The following is a 14,319-nucleotide window of genomic DNA, read 5'->3' as shown; positions in this document are numbered from 1 at the left end:
GGGTGTAGTGTTATGTATAGGGGTAGAGTGTGTAGGTGCAGGATGTGTAGTGTGTATATAGTGTGTGTAGGTGCAGGGGCTGTAGTGTTATGTATAGGGGTATAGTGTGTAGGTGCAGGAGGTGTAGTGTGTATATAGTGTGTGTAGGTGCAGGGGGTGTAGTGTTATGTATAGGGGTATAGTGTGTAGGGGGTGTATATAAGGTGTATAGTGTGTGTAGGTGTAGTGTGTATATAGGGTGTAGTGAGTAAGTGGTGGGGTATAGTTTATGTAATATAATATAGTTTATGTAGTATAATTATATAATTAATTTTGATTGTTTCATTATTTAGATAAAATAAAAAAAACTACACCAAATTTACTCCCCTTTCCCCTTATTACCTTTCTTTGCAGGGGGTATAGGGAGCATGCTGCTGGTCATCCCTGGTGATCCAGTGGGCTAGTGATGTGGTCTGTACCTCCGCAGGGTACAGACCATGCCTTTGTCTCGCCAGAGCTGGAGTTTCAGAGCATTGCCGCGGGTTACCACGGCAACGCTCTGAAAATATCGGCGATCGCGAGAGGGCTGCCTGGAGGCTGTTTGCTCCATATCCAAACGGAATGGAGCTCTTCAGAGCCTCTCTCGGGGCCCATATGTTGTGCTTGAGCCGGCATGGGAGATATTTTTATCTTCCCTGCCGGCCTCGATCCATGTGCAGCGCACGGGGATTAGGGTGTGCCCAGGCACACCCGCACACCCCGTGCGCACGCCTATGGGTCGGATTGTACCTATTTGCAAATGAACACACCTAGCAATAAGAACTGAGCTATTTCTAGCAGTGTCTATGTGTTCTCATCATTTTATAAACTTAAAATTCTGCTCCACAAAAAGAAGGATATATATATATATATATACAAAAGGAGTTGTACAGCAATTGTAGTTCCTAAAAGAATTATGCTAAACTACTGGCAACAACTTTGAAAGTTGTTGCCAGTACCGTAGGCTCACCATGTGGGTTGTCTAGATTCTAAACCTACAATGATCTAATCTGTCTACCTGTATCTCAGTACAGTTCACATTTGTGTATTTGGTAGGAGTGCTATTCCATGTCCTATCAGAGAGATCTATTATGAAGTAAAAAGGATAGCACTGTGAGCATACAGGAAAGATTGTTGGGTGTTTTTTTTTTAAACTAAATATTGAGTTTTGATTAGTATATACAAAAAGTGGCCATTCATGGGGACAAAACTGTGAATTTTAGAAAACTGCAAATTTTTACTAAACCCAAGAATTATCAACTCGGTTATGAGCAAATATCTCCCAAAGCCATTTTTAAATTGTACTCTGTAGCTCAACTCAAAGAAAATTCATTACCAACTTGGGTTTAGTAAATCGAGTTGAGTTTCTGAGCCCTGTGCCAAGTAAAAAAGGGTGTATGCTTGGGCAAAGGAGTGGGGTAGCGGAGGTTAGTCAACAAAAACGTAAACATTGATCTTGTTTGAGGTTAGAAATTATAAACTTCTCAATAAAATAAATATTGATAATATATTAAAACTGAAATATTAAATTGACTTGAAAAAGTAGGTGTTCTTTTCTAGCAAAATACATTTTCATAAATATATGGTGTTTTTTTTTGTTTTTTTTAACATTGGCTCCATTCCGTTTTGATAGTTATAGTATTTTGTTAAGTGGGATAAGATTTTATCTCCGATATGCGTCATTCTTCATTCTTATTAAAATGTTTCCTTTTAAAAGAACTTAATGTAACTTTCATTTCCTGTTGCTCATCTCATGTTTCCTGGATTCCTATTCGTTTTTGCCAGCTGTAAAACAAAGAGTCGTTCCAGAGTAACGGGCTGTGTTACTTTATTCTGTTTGCTTGTGTTACTGGTGCTACTTCTTAGCGTTTTTTTTTCATTAATTTGAAATAAATTTTACAAAATATGCAATTTATTAATTGCATGTAAAAATGTCTCTACTTTGAACTTAAACATTTCTAATATCATTTTTTAACTTTCTTCAGGCATTATTCACCAGAATGTGAAAGGTCAGAAATTAAAAGCAAATGTTTCATTTTAGGCCTAAAATCTGCAAGTCAGCTGTGATTTCATTTTTGCGATTTTTTATCTCGTTGAAGTGGTCTGGGTTCAGTTGTCCTGACCTCCTAACCATGCAATGAAAACCATGTTTACATTGGAAGGTTAAGTCCAGCTCAGTATGACAGCAACTATAGGACCAACGATGGCTCTGTGACGATGCAGGGGCTCAGAGGTGAGTAGTACAGTGGGAGCCTCGGTGCTGGAAAAATTTAAGTAAACATTACTTTTTTTTTAAGGCACACATGGGGGTGGACCTAGATAACTGTGGACAGGAATAGTAAAGCGTTAGGAATACAGGTTTGTATTGTATTCCTAACTCTTTCGTATTCCTGTAGTGTCCCGAAAGCCTGCAAAATTTCCTTTTTTGTTAACTAATAAAGGTATTATTTTTTAATTTTTGTTATCTTATTCTGATTTAGTTAATCAATATCAACAAAACAATTATTCATAGGCATGAAATTTTAAATTCACTTTAAAAGGGCAGTCTGGACACCATAATAACTACAGCCCACTATAATGGTTAAGAAGCCAGGAGTCCCCTGGCGACATACCATGACCAGTAGTCAAACCTCTTTCCGAATGAGTATTCGTACTCCCCTTGAGTATTAGATCAATTCTACCTGTGCCTGGATGAGATTCAGTGTCTCACAGTAAGCAAGGTGAGTCTAGTCCTCTGGTGGTATTGCGTAGCTGAACTATATAAAAGAACTATGTAGGACAGTAAGGCCTGGGTAAGGTTCCCAGAAAATAATTACCTAATAGGGGAAATAACTATCGGTGAGGAGCTATCTAGGCTGGATTACCTAACTGTCTAGTTAGGGCCTTCTCAGAAAGGGACAGCTCTGCTTCAATTAATGGTGCTGATTTAGTTGCATTTCCAGAGGTAATGTGGGATAGACCCTCTATATTTGAGACCAGATATTGTAGAATAAAAATAGTCACTCAGATACTCCAGGCAAAATCAGAAGATGGATTTGGAAGCCACATCTTTAGTGGACAATTGTAAGTTATGAAGGCATACAGCATTGTTTTATACAAACATGCGACACATGAAGGGGCTGGAGGGGTGGGGGGGAATGAGATGTATGGGGGAGCCTTCAGGGCAATTTTCACACCGAGGCCCCGTGGTTTCTAGTTATGCCTCTGTCCATATCCATCGATCTATGGCTGGACTGGAGGTCCACTGAAACATGTAGGATTCTGTATCTTGGGAAGAAATAGCCAGGATCAAAATAAAAATAAATATAATTTAATCAAATAAAATTACATGAAATAAAATACCAAATTTAGCACAATGTTAAACTGCTATGCTTACACTGAGGGTTAATCCAGCCTCTAGTGACTGTCTCACTGACAGCCACTAGAGGAGCTTCCGCGATTCTCACTGTGAAAATCACAGAGACAAGACGCTGACGTCCATAGGAAAGCATTGAGTAATGCTTTTCTATGGGCGGTTTGAATGCGCCTGACGTCGGCAGGAGGAGGAGAGTTCCCCAGCGTCGAGGGAGTCCGGCACTGGAGAAAGGTAAGTGTTTTAACCCCTTCAGCCCAAACACAAATCGAGGGTTAAACCCCACCCCCATCAATTGCATTTTATCTTCCCTTTCTCAATATATCGATGCTCATTTACAACCTTTAGTTAAGAAATGCCTATCTTACATACAAGACTCTATTAGCCTTTCGAAGACTTTACACAATTTTGAGAAGACTACATATTGGCCACATGTGACATGACCACTCTCTATACTATATAGAGCAAGATTGTGAGGCAGTAGAGTTCTTTTTAAAACAATTTGGAGAGTTTTTAGATCAACAAGTTAACTTTATGTTGAATGGCATATATATATATATATATATATGTATAATTTTAACAAATAAATACTTCTGTTTGAAGGAGAGTATTATTTATTTACACGTAAATTTGCACCAAGTTACACTAATTTATTAATGTCCTATTGGAAAAAAATGTTTTATCTACCAGAGTTATGATTGTCGTGAATATTGTCTTCTATAAAAGATACGTTGATGATATTTTTATTATATAGAGGGGATCTTTTAAAGATGTTAAAATGTTTTTTATATTTTTAAATATAAATGACTTGGGTACTAAGTAGTAAATGTCATATTAATTTCTTATACATTTATATTACTAATAACAAGTAGGCGTCAATAGTTTTATTGATGTTGATAGTTGCCACCAACAATACTGGTTGACAACATCCGAAGTATCTAAGTTTGTGAAGAAATTGCTCGGACCATATAGATTTTTTATATTAAGCCTCAATTTAAAAAAAATAATAATTATAATTTCAAAAAGGGTACAAAGATGCTGTATTAATGCAGAACAAAAATAAATCATTATAAAAAAATGTACAAAGAAGGGTTATTACAAAAAGAACTAGAAAACATATTTAGACAAGTAGAATGCAGTTATTACAATATAAAGAAAAGAAAAAAATGACTAAAACAACATTAAAGGATCACTATAGTGCCAGGAAAACAAACTTGTTTTCCTGGCACTATATAGTCCTCAGGTCCCCGCCACCCTCAGTGCCCCCCTCCCGCTGGGCTGAAGGGGTTAAACCTCTTCAGCCACTTACCTTAATCCAGCGCCGGGCTCCCTCGTCGCTGGTGAACTCTCCTCCCCCTCCAACGTCAGCTCTCAAGTGGAGCCGAATATGCATGTGCGGCCAGAGCCACGTGTGCATTCAAAACGCCCATAGGAAAGCATTACTCAATGATTTTCTATGGACGTTCTGCATGCTCAATGTTATTTTAGCATTGAGAGTTTGTGGTAGCGCCTCTAGCGGTTGTCAGGAGGACAGCCACTAGAGCAGGGGTTCTCAACCTTGTCCTCAAGGACCCCCTACCAGCCCAGGGTTTAGGGATTACCTGGTGGTGTTTAGAAAAATAAAAATAAAACACCGTAGAGTCTAAGGTGGTTTTTTTCCCTTTTTCTAAACACCTTAGACACACCCAGGTAATCCCCAAATCCTGGACTGGTAGGGGGTTCTGAGGACTGGGTTGAGAACCCCTGCACTAGAGGCTGGATTAACCCTGCAATGTAAACATAGCAGTTTTTCTGATTAAAACCTGGGGGACCTGGCACCAGGACCAAAAAGTGGTCCTTTAAACATATATACTTTATTTTTAACTATTCAAGCAATGTAGGATTTTTAAATAAAATAGTTACACAAAATTGGCCAAGAGTGTGAAATTAAAGAGTATGTAGGTCTTAAACTGAGGTTAATTTATAGGGGAGCAAGAAATGTTAAACAAGCTTTAACCTCAAGTTATGTCAGCAAGGAAACACAAGGACATAATTTTCTAACAACATTTATTGAAGAAAATAAAGTTTTATTCTCATTGTGGCATATGTAATGCTTGTAAAAATACTGTATTGAAAAATAAGAATGTAAGAGTTTAAATCAGTTAGTACTAAGAAGGTTAATAACATTAACTCATGTATTAAGAGTAAGACTTCAAAAAAAATTCAATTACATGAACACATTTTTAATTTTTTTTGTTTATTTTGTTTTTATAGAATTTTGTCAGTTCAACATGTGAAATTAAATACGTGCGTTACATACATGTGCAGATATATGTGAACATTGCAAACAGATCATGTTGCACTTAATACAATGAGTTACATGTGTCAGTATGTATGTGTGTGTGTCAGTATCTGTGTGAGCCAGTATGTCTATGTGTGTCTTGGTATGTGGGTGATTGCTGCCTCTTGGGTTCATTGCAAATAAGCAAACCAAACCAGGAAGTTACAGGACATGTTGTCCTCTTTAAAAACCTGGGGGTGTAACCAGGCTAATTTTTAAAATTGTAAATTTCGATTGAAATCTGTTATTTTTCTAAAATGAAAAAAGAGGACACACTCTTCACACATAACATTTCTCAGCAAGCTAAAGAGCTTTAATGGTCTGGAGTATTCCTTTAATTATTTTTTTTGTAGTTTGTATCATTGTTTTAAAGCTTTTTGTGCCTCCAGAGCTTTCATTAACAAATCTGCAAATATTTTTATGGTGATTTCATCCGGGGAAGTAGAGTAAGCACAAGTTGCACAGAGGGTATGTTCCTTGGCTTTAAAATAATGCAGGCACCTGATTATGTCTCAAGGTGATTGCATGTTTTATTTGGGGAGCAGGGCTTGCGGATCCCGTCCATATTAAGTTTTTCGGCTGGCTGTAAACTGACATAGAAGATGGTAAAATTGTGAAGAATGGTAAAATCTAGTAATACTCCCATTTATGTAATTATGATGTAAAAAAAAAAACATTCAAATAGAAAACGTAGTGGAAAGGGGCTGAGTAAGGATGCTTTGCACGGATAGATGAGATGCTTGTCTGAGAAACACAAAGTGATGGTTCCTCGGAGGTAAGAATCCAATGTTCATGTAATCATTTGATGGAATCTAATCGAGATACAGAAGTCCTTGTTGAATATGTATCGGAAATGAGCCATCAGATTTGGGACACTGGAGAATAAACCTTGGACAACAGGACTAGGGCCCAAAATCAGGACGGCCCTGCCAGATTCCAAAATCAGAACAAATAAATTAATCTGAATTCTAGAACTTTTTACTACTTTGTGCTACTTGGATATAAATTATGGGGGCATATCTGTGACAAATATCCACATTTTGTCTCTTAAGACCATCATGATGTTTACTGTATTACCTAACACTGCTGGACGGTATATTTTAACTCTCTGTGATGTTTCTTTATGACAATACTGCTATGCCTTTAACCAATACACTCCACAATACCTTTTCTTTGCCAGAGTTTGGGAGAAGGTGTTAAGCCCTCTACATAGATGATGAGTAACCATCACTCTACTATATTTTTTTCCCAGCTTCTTACATCCTACAATCCACATCTCTCTCTCTCCTTTCTCACCTTTTTGTTCTGTTTTCCCCACTATAGTTTCTTGAATGCCCTTACTGTTATTATTATTAACTTCCTTTGTCTATACTTAGCGATGTAACTTTAAAAAATGTGTGCAATGACGGTCAATGCCTTTCACTGGTTCATGCATTTATTGTACCAATCTTGTGCCTGCTGTTGGGACATGGCACAAGCTCATGTTAACTATTTGCACCACAAAAATAAAGAATTTAAAACAAAAAACAAAAAAAAACTTCCTTTGTCTATATATGATTTTATTGTGAATGTAACCCTACACACGTCTGCTGGAATCTTACGATGCTGTTTTTACCTCAGTACATGTGTTGACATGGTCAAGAGGGTCAGTTGTAGTTGAAATAAAATGAAATGAAAATGAATCATTAGAATTGTGGAGAAATGTAATTGAAGTGACTTTGACCATAGAATGATTGCTGATGTCAGCCACAGTAGGATCAGAAACTGCTGATCTCCTTGGACGTTCATGCAGTCCACTCCAACGAGCTGTTGTGATCATAGTGGTTTGAGTTTCCTTTACAGTAGAAATTGTTAGTATATTAAAGACGTGGCTCTAATAAGAAAATGTATTGCAAGAAATTTAAAGGGTGGTTAGTGATATAGGTATACTAGTTATTAATTGATGTATTTGTTTTCATGCTACATTAAAGGGTTTTCAAAATATAATTTTACATAATTTGTTATAGATGATGAATGGATGACTGAGCATGATGGGAACTGTATTTCATGATTAGCAGTACCTAATCAATAACCAGGACAGCAGTATTATTTCAGCATAAAGAACCAAAGGGTGTCCAACTTTCTCTGGCCCTCTGCTGGCCATTGGCTATTATTACCTGAGATGAAACAGGCATATTGCAGAACTTTGATACCGATAGGGGTCTACAGTGAGAATTCAAAGTGATTTAAAGTGGAATTTCACATTTAACAGCAAATTTAAGCTAACTTCGAGAATGTTTCCAGCTCAGCTATTATTACTTTGAATTTGAGATTCATTTTGAAACGTCAATTTAGTAAATAAAATAACTCAGTAAGTTAAGGCTTTGGAGGAATGAAATACTATCTTCACCTACCTGTGCATGCGCATAAATATCAGATGATGCAAGTGCCAAGTACAATGATCGTGGTTGCATTGCCATTCTATGCTTGGCAAATACACATTAAATGTTTGATCTCGATTCTATATCATATCTATTTGTTCACTTGCCATTTGGTTCCCATTAATGATACTTGAGCAAAACAATGCATTTATAAATTATATAATACTTTACAATTCATGTTTAACCCCTTAAGGACACATGACATGTGTGACATGTCATGATTCCCTTTTATTCCAGAAGTTTGGTCCTTAAGGGGTTAATGTTAATGAAGATTTAAAAAAAAAAAAAAAAACATTTTGTACAGGATATGTCAAATTTTTTCTGTCTAATTTGCAGGATTGTAAATGTGGTTTCACTCACTGATCCTGATGGTAAATCTGTAGCTTTTCATAGAACAGTGTGAAACACAGAGGTGCGTGCCGTGGTTTACACTGTGGTCTTGTTCCACTACCCCTTTTCTCATAAATTTGTAAAACATCACATTTGAAGAATATTGAATTTTGAATTATAACATCTTCCTGTGCTTCCAACCCCTTGTCCAACCACATGTTGACCCGATCTATCCTTAAACAACTTGCAGATGGGCTATACTTTTAAAACACACTTTATTTCTGCTCTTATCTTTCCACATAAAATTTGTTTATTCGTGGCTTTAGGTGACAACATGGGTAACGGCATTTAAGACGTTAGGCTGGGGTGTAATTAATCTGCAATGTACCAATTTTAACATGAAAAAATGTCCAATAAGCTATTCAATATGTTAAAAAATTTAGAGTGTCTCTTAGTTTGTCTCCGCTAAAAATCTTGGGTCATTCATTCCTCCCCCTCTAAATCTTTTTCTTTATTGTACACTAAATCCCAAGGAATAAGATGTATTTGCACTGCACAGAGATTAGAGTCCAGTGTCTAATGAGTTATTAGCACATTCACTATCAGTTCAATATTCAGATGATATATACACCATTAAATATTTTATATTTAGTTTTTTTACATGAAAATTAGAAAATCACTTTTTGAAATCTTTTGTTTTATTAGAAAAGCATTTATTTTCTTAATCTATATCATTACGGTTTTTATTTTTGGAGCATGTTGCAGCTATCGTTCAAGCAATATCTGGTCCAGTAAGGCTTAGCAGGGCCGGATTAACATAGGGGCTGATGGAGCTGCAGCTCCAGGCCCAGGCCCATGGAATAGGCCCATTGGTTTAAAAAAAAAAAAAAAAAAAAAATTTTTTTTTACATTTTTTTTTTTTTTTACACACTACTCTTAGGGTTGCCAGATATTTCTCATGTATTTCTTAGGGTTTCCAGGTATTTCTCAGAAGTATTTCTCAGGTATTTGAGGCTGCCTAGCTGGTGCCGGTATTGCAGTAATACCGGCAACACAAATGTCTGTCTCAGTATAAACATAGATTATTCTGCAATACCAGCGCCGGCCAGTAGGGGTCGTTGTTTGTGTGGAGAGAGGCAGTGATAAGAAGTTACGGCATCTCCCTCCCTGCCTCTCTCTACTCACTGATCCGCGGGGGAGCAGCTCTGCACAGAGTGTCCAGACAGCAGCTCCGAGACATGGGGACGCTGATACATTGGGACACTGGGGAACATGGGGACCCTGAGCATGGACGTCCGCAGGAATTTTTCCGTGGGGGGGGGGGGGGCATAATTGTAATGACATCCATGCTTGGCCCCTTTTTGACAGTGTCATGAAAGGGAAGGAGCATAGTCATTTTCACATAAAGCAAGGATGAATAGCGTTTTCACAACTATGGTGTCAGGAATATATGTTTGTATTCCTGACACTATAGTGTTCCTTTCATCAAATTACAGGAACATTCTGGTCACCATAACAACTTTATCTAAATGAAAATGCTGTGATGCAAAGAGGCCCCTGCGTGCTCTTTCTTTGAAGGGGTGAAACTGCTCTCAAATGGTTTACCCACAAAGGCTTCCTTCAGCTCCAGATCTCCAGGTCGCTCAGTGGTATTCGACTTCTGAAACAGAGTGTCAGGAAGTGCAGATTGACGTTGGGCATGGGTGCCGCTGATTGGCTAGAGTGGTCAGCTGACACTCTAAGCCAATCGCTAGTTCCCGATTCATAAAAATGTTTTAGCCAACAATGTTTTAGCCAATCAGCGGCACCCCTGCCCAGCGGCCCTCTGTGTTTCCTGACACTCAGTAAATAAAAGTGAACACATTAACACTGATATTGTTTCCTGTTCCCTCTTCCTACTCCTTGCTGCCTCTTCCTACTCCTTGCTGCCCCTTCCTACTCCTTGCTGCCCCTTCCTGCTCCATGCTGCCTCTTCCTACTCCTTGCTGCCTCTTCCTACTCCTTGCTGCCTCTTCCTACTCCTTGGTGACCCCTCCTGCTCCTTGCAGACTGTCCCTACCCCTTCCTGCATCCCCTTCCTATTCCTTGCTGACCCCTCCTGCCTCTTGCAGACCCTTTCTACTCCTTGCTGACCCCTCCTGCTCCTTGCTGACCCCTCCTGCTCCTTGCTGCTCCTTCTACTTTACCCTCCTGCTCCATGAAAACCTTTCGACCCCTTATTGCTTCTTGCTGCCCCTTTCTATTCCTTGCTGACCCCTCCTGCCCCTTGCAGAACCTTTCTGCTCCTTCTACTTTACCTTCCTCTATGCGGTCTCCCCCACCCCCCCATCCCTCACTTACCTGCTCTGTAGGCTGCCTTTGTGCTGCTCCCCTGCGGTTTCAGTCATGAGAGAGAGGCAGGGATTAGCTGTAGCTTTCTGCCTTTCTCAATTCACAGCGCCACCTACTGGCCAGCACTGGTATTGCACTGTATTCTTTACCCCCCCATTCAGACGCCCATGACCCTGAGACACTAGGGACACAGTGGCCCCATGTCTCCCAGTGGCCCCTAGTCTGTGTCCCCATGTCTCCCAGCCACTGTCCCTAGTGGCTCAGTGGCCCCATGTCTCCCAGTGTCCCCATGTCTCTAAGTGTCCCCTAGTGTCCTAGTGACATCAGGACACTGGGAGACATGAGGACACAGACTCTAAGGGACACTGGGAGACATGGGGATACAAACACTAGGGGACACTGGGCGACATGGGGACACTGAAAGGCATGGAGACACAGGGAGACATGGGGACACTGGGCGACTTTGAGACATAGGAGACATGGCAGTGTCCCCATGTCTCCCAGCCAGTGTCCCTAGTATCTCAGTATCCCCATGTGTCCCTGGTGTCTCTCAGTGTCTGTAGTGTGCCAGTGTCCCTAGTGTCTCAGTGTTCCCTAGACTCCCAAAGTCCCCTAGTCTCCCAATGTCTCTGTGTCCCCATGTCTCCTAGTGTCTCAGTGTCCCCTAGTATAAAAGAAAAAATCTCAGGCACTCACTGTGATAGATTTAGGCAGGTTTATTGGACACCGCAACGTTTCGACCTGTACCCAGGTCTTTATCAAGTCTCCAATGTCCCCTATGTATCAGTGTCCCCTATGTCAGTGTCTCAGTGCCCCATGTCTCTATGTGCCCGTAGTGTCTCTGTGCCCGTAGTGTCTCTGTGCCCATAGTGTCTCTGTGCCCGTAGTGTCTGTGTCCCCTAGTATAAAAGAAAAAAATCTCAGGCACTCACTGTGATAGCTTTAAGCAGGTTTATTGGACACCGCAACATTTTGACCTGTACCCAGGTTTTTATCAAGTCTCCAGTATCCCCTATATATCACAGTGGCTCAGTGCCCCATGTCTCCCCGTGTCCCCTCGTGTCTGTCACCCAGTGTCCCCAAGAGTCTCAGATTTCCCAGGTCTCCCAGTGTTCCCTAGTATCTGTGTCCCCATGTCTCCCAGTGTCCCAATGTCTCTCAATGTCCCCTAGTGACATAGGGACACTGGGAGACATGAGGACACAAACACTAAGGGACTGGGAGACATAGGGACACAGACATTCCCCCTTTTTGTGTATGTTCGCCCTTTCAGCCGTTCTGGTTAGGTGATTTGTGTCAGTAGCCCACCATTTTACCGCATCCATAGACTTCCTGCTTTACTGGACACTGCTGTTTGGGGGTATGGGTTTACTTGAAAGATGAAAGCATGAGATTAGCAAAGGGTATGTGTTTTCTCATAGTTGCATCCTATGAGTTTCCCTACAGCATCTTCTCCATCAGATACATGACGCTTAGGAGGTAGGACTGTTTTAGTGTTTTTGGTCAATAAGATTTTGTAATTAGGCCCATCATAATTATCAGCACCAGGCCCACTGGGCTCTTAATCCGGCCCTGAGGCTTAGTGATATGAGATGATTGCAGTGAGATGACAAATTGTGCAATTCAGCACCAATGCTGATTCAACTCAATCTTGAAATAGTATCACCGTATTAACTAACGTGAGAACTGCCAGGAATTCAAAGTAAATTTGTAGTACGGTAAATTTCAAACAAAATTGACTTGGGGAATTTTTCTAACTCAGTTTTTTTTTTTTTTTTTTGGCTTAAATGTTGAAATTCACTTTGAATTCTCTACAATTTTCAGATTAATGAATAACCCTCTTAGATTATCTGGTTTGCTTTCATTTCTCTTCCAATTGTACCATCCAACAATTTTATTAAACCTTATATTGTGTACTTTTTTTTGAACATGTTTTACTTTTCTCCATTTGAAGACAGTTGATTAAAACATTAAAAAAAAATTCAGACAGACTTTCTTTTTTGGACAGTTTCTTTCTTTTTTACTTCTTGCAGATACAAGTTTTCAATCAGAATTTTCATAAACACATTTTAAAAAGAATTTCAATATTTAGAGTGATCTGTGTTCTAATTTGCTTAAAGATTTGGGATTTTTTCAAGTGACACAGCCTCTGTTAATGATAAAATCAAATGAATATAAAGTGGATTTTTCATATAGCAAAAATATAAAAAAGGAGCATAGAAATGTGTGTATCATGGATGCACAACCTTCGTCCTTTGGCTTTAGGACTACATTTCACAGAATTCTCTTTTAGTCATTCTTGGAAATGCAGACAAGCAATAGTTGTAGGGCCTAGAATTCCCATGTCTTGTGAGAGCCTTTTTCGCGTCGTACATGCCGTATATACTCGAGTATAAGCCGAGTTTTTCAGCATATTTTTGTGCTGAAAAACTCCAACTCAACTTATACTCGAGTCAATGTCTGTATTATGGCAATTTATATTGCCATAATACAGACAGGGGGCTGTGTAGGAGGGGGGCTGTCAGGAAGCTCTTACTTACCTCTCCTACAGCTCCTGTCAGCTCCCTCCTCCTCCGCGCCGGTCCGTTCAGCACCTCTGTCAGCTCCCAGTGTAAGTCTCGTGAGAGCCGCGGGGTCATAGTGCGGCTCTCGCGAGACTTACACTGGAGGAGAAGGGAGCTGACCAGACCGGCGTGGAGGAGAAGGGAGCTGACAGGAGCTGCAGGAGAGGTAAGTAAGAGCTTCCTGACAGACCCCCTCCACTGAACTGCCATTGCCACTGGACCACCAGGGAGTGAGAGCCCCCCTCCCTGCCATGTATCAAGCAGGGAGAGGGGACGAAAAAAAAAAATATATAAATAATAAAATAAAATATAAAAAAATAATAATAATAATATAACAAAAAAATATGAAAATTATAATTAAAAAAAATTATAATAAAAATGCCCACCCCCCACCAAGGCTCTGCAACACACACACACACACACTGCATTCATACACACACTGTATTCATACATACACTGCATTCATACACACACACTGCATTCACACACACACACACTGCACTCATACACACACTGCACTCATACACACACACTATTCATACACACACACTGCACTCATACACACACACTGCACTCATACACACACTCCATTCATACACACACTGCACTCATACACACACTGCATTCATACACACACACTGCACTCATACACACACGCTGCATTCATACACACACTGCACTCATACACACACTGCATTCATACACACACACTGCACTCATACACACACACTGCACTCATACACACACACTGCATTCATACACACACTGCATTCATACACACACTGCACTCATACACACACTGCATTCATACACACACTGCATTCACACACACACACTGCACTCATACACACACACACTGCACTCATATACACACACACTGCACTCATATACACACACACTGCACTCATATACACACACTGCATTCATACACACACTGCACTCATATACACACACTGCATTCATACACACACACTGCATTCATTA

The 14,319-nt window shown here is 39.9% G+C and overlaps 1 protein-coding gene across 2 annotated transcripts in view; it reads right to left on the bottom strand.

Annotated features, from left to right (window-relative positions):
• ZNF366 (zinc finger protein 366) overlaps positions 1 to 14,319 on the bottom strand; it is a 37,086-nt gene that overhangs the window by 19,566 nt on the left and 3,201 nt on the right. Inside the window, exon 1 of one of the 2 annotated variants that reach the window (XM_063456782.1) lies at positions 382 to 429. The exons of the other annotated variant lie outside the window; for it this stretch is intronic. The gene's annotated coding sequence lies outside the window, so the exon portion shown is untranslated. Of the gene's footprint in view, positions 1 to 381; positions 430 to 14,319 lie in introns of those variants that run through there. 2 annotated transcript variants of the gene reach the window in all.

This window comes from Pelobates fuscus, chromosome 5, assembly GCF_036172605.1.
Source record: "Pelobates fuscus isolate aPelFus1 chromosome 5, aPelFus1.pri, whole genome shotgun sequence".
In the NCBI taxonomy this organism is placed as follows: domain Eukaryota; kingdom Metazoa; phylum Chordata; class Amphibia; order Anura; family Pelobatidae; genus Pelobates; species Pelobates fuscus.
This window is presented reverse-complemented; position numbering and strand designations above follow the sequence as displayed.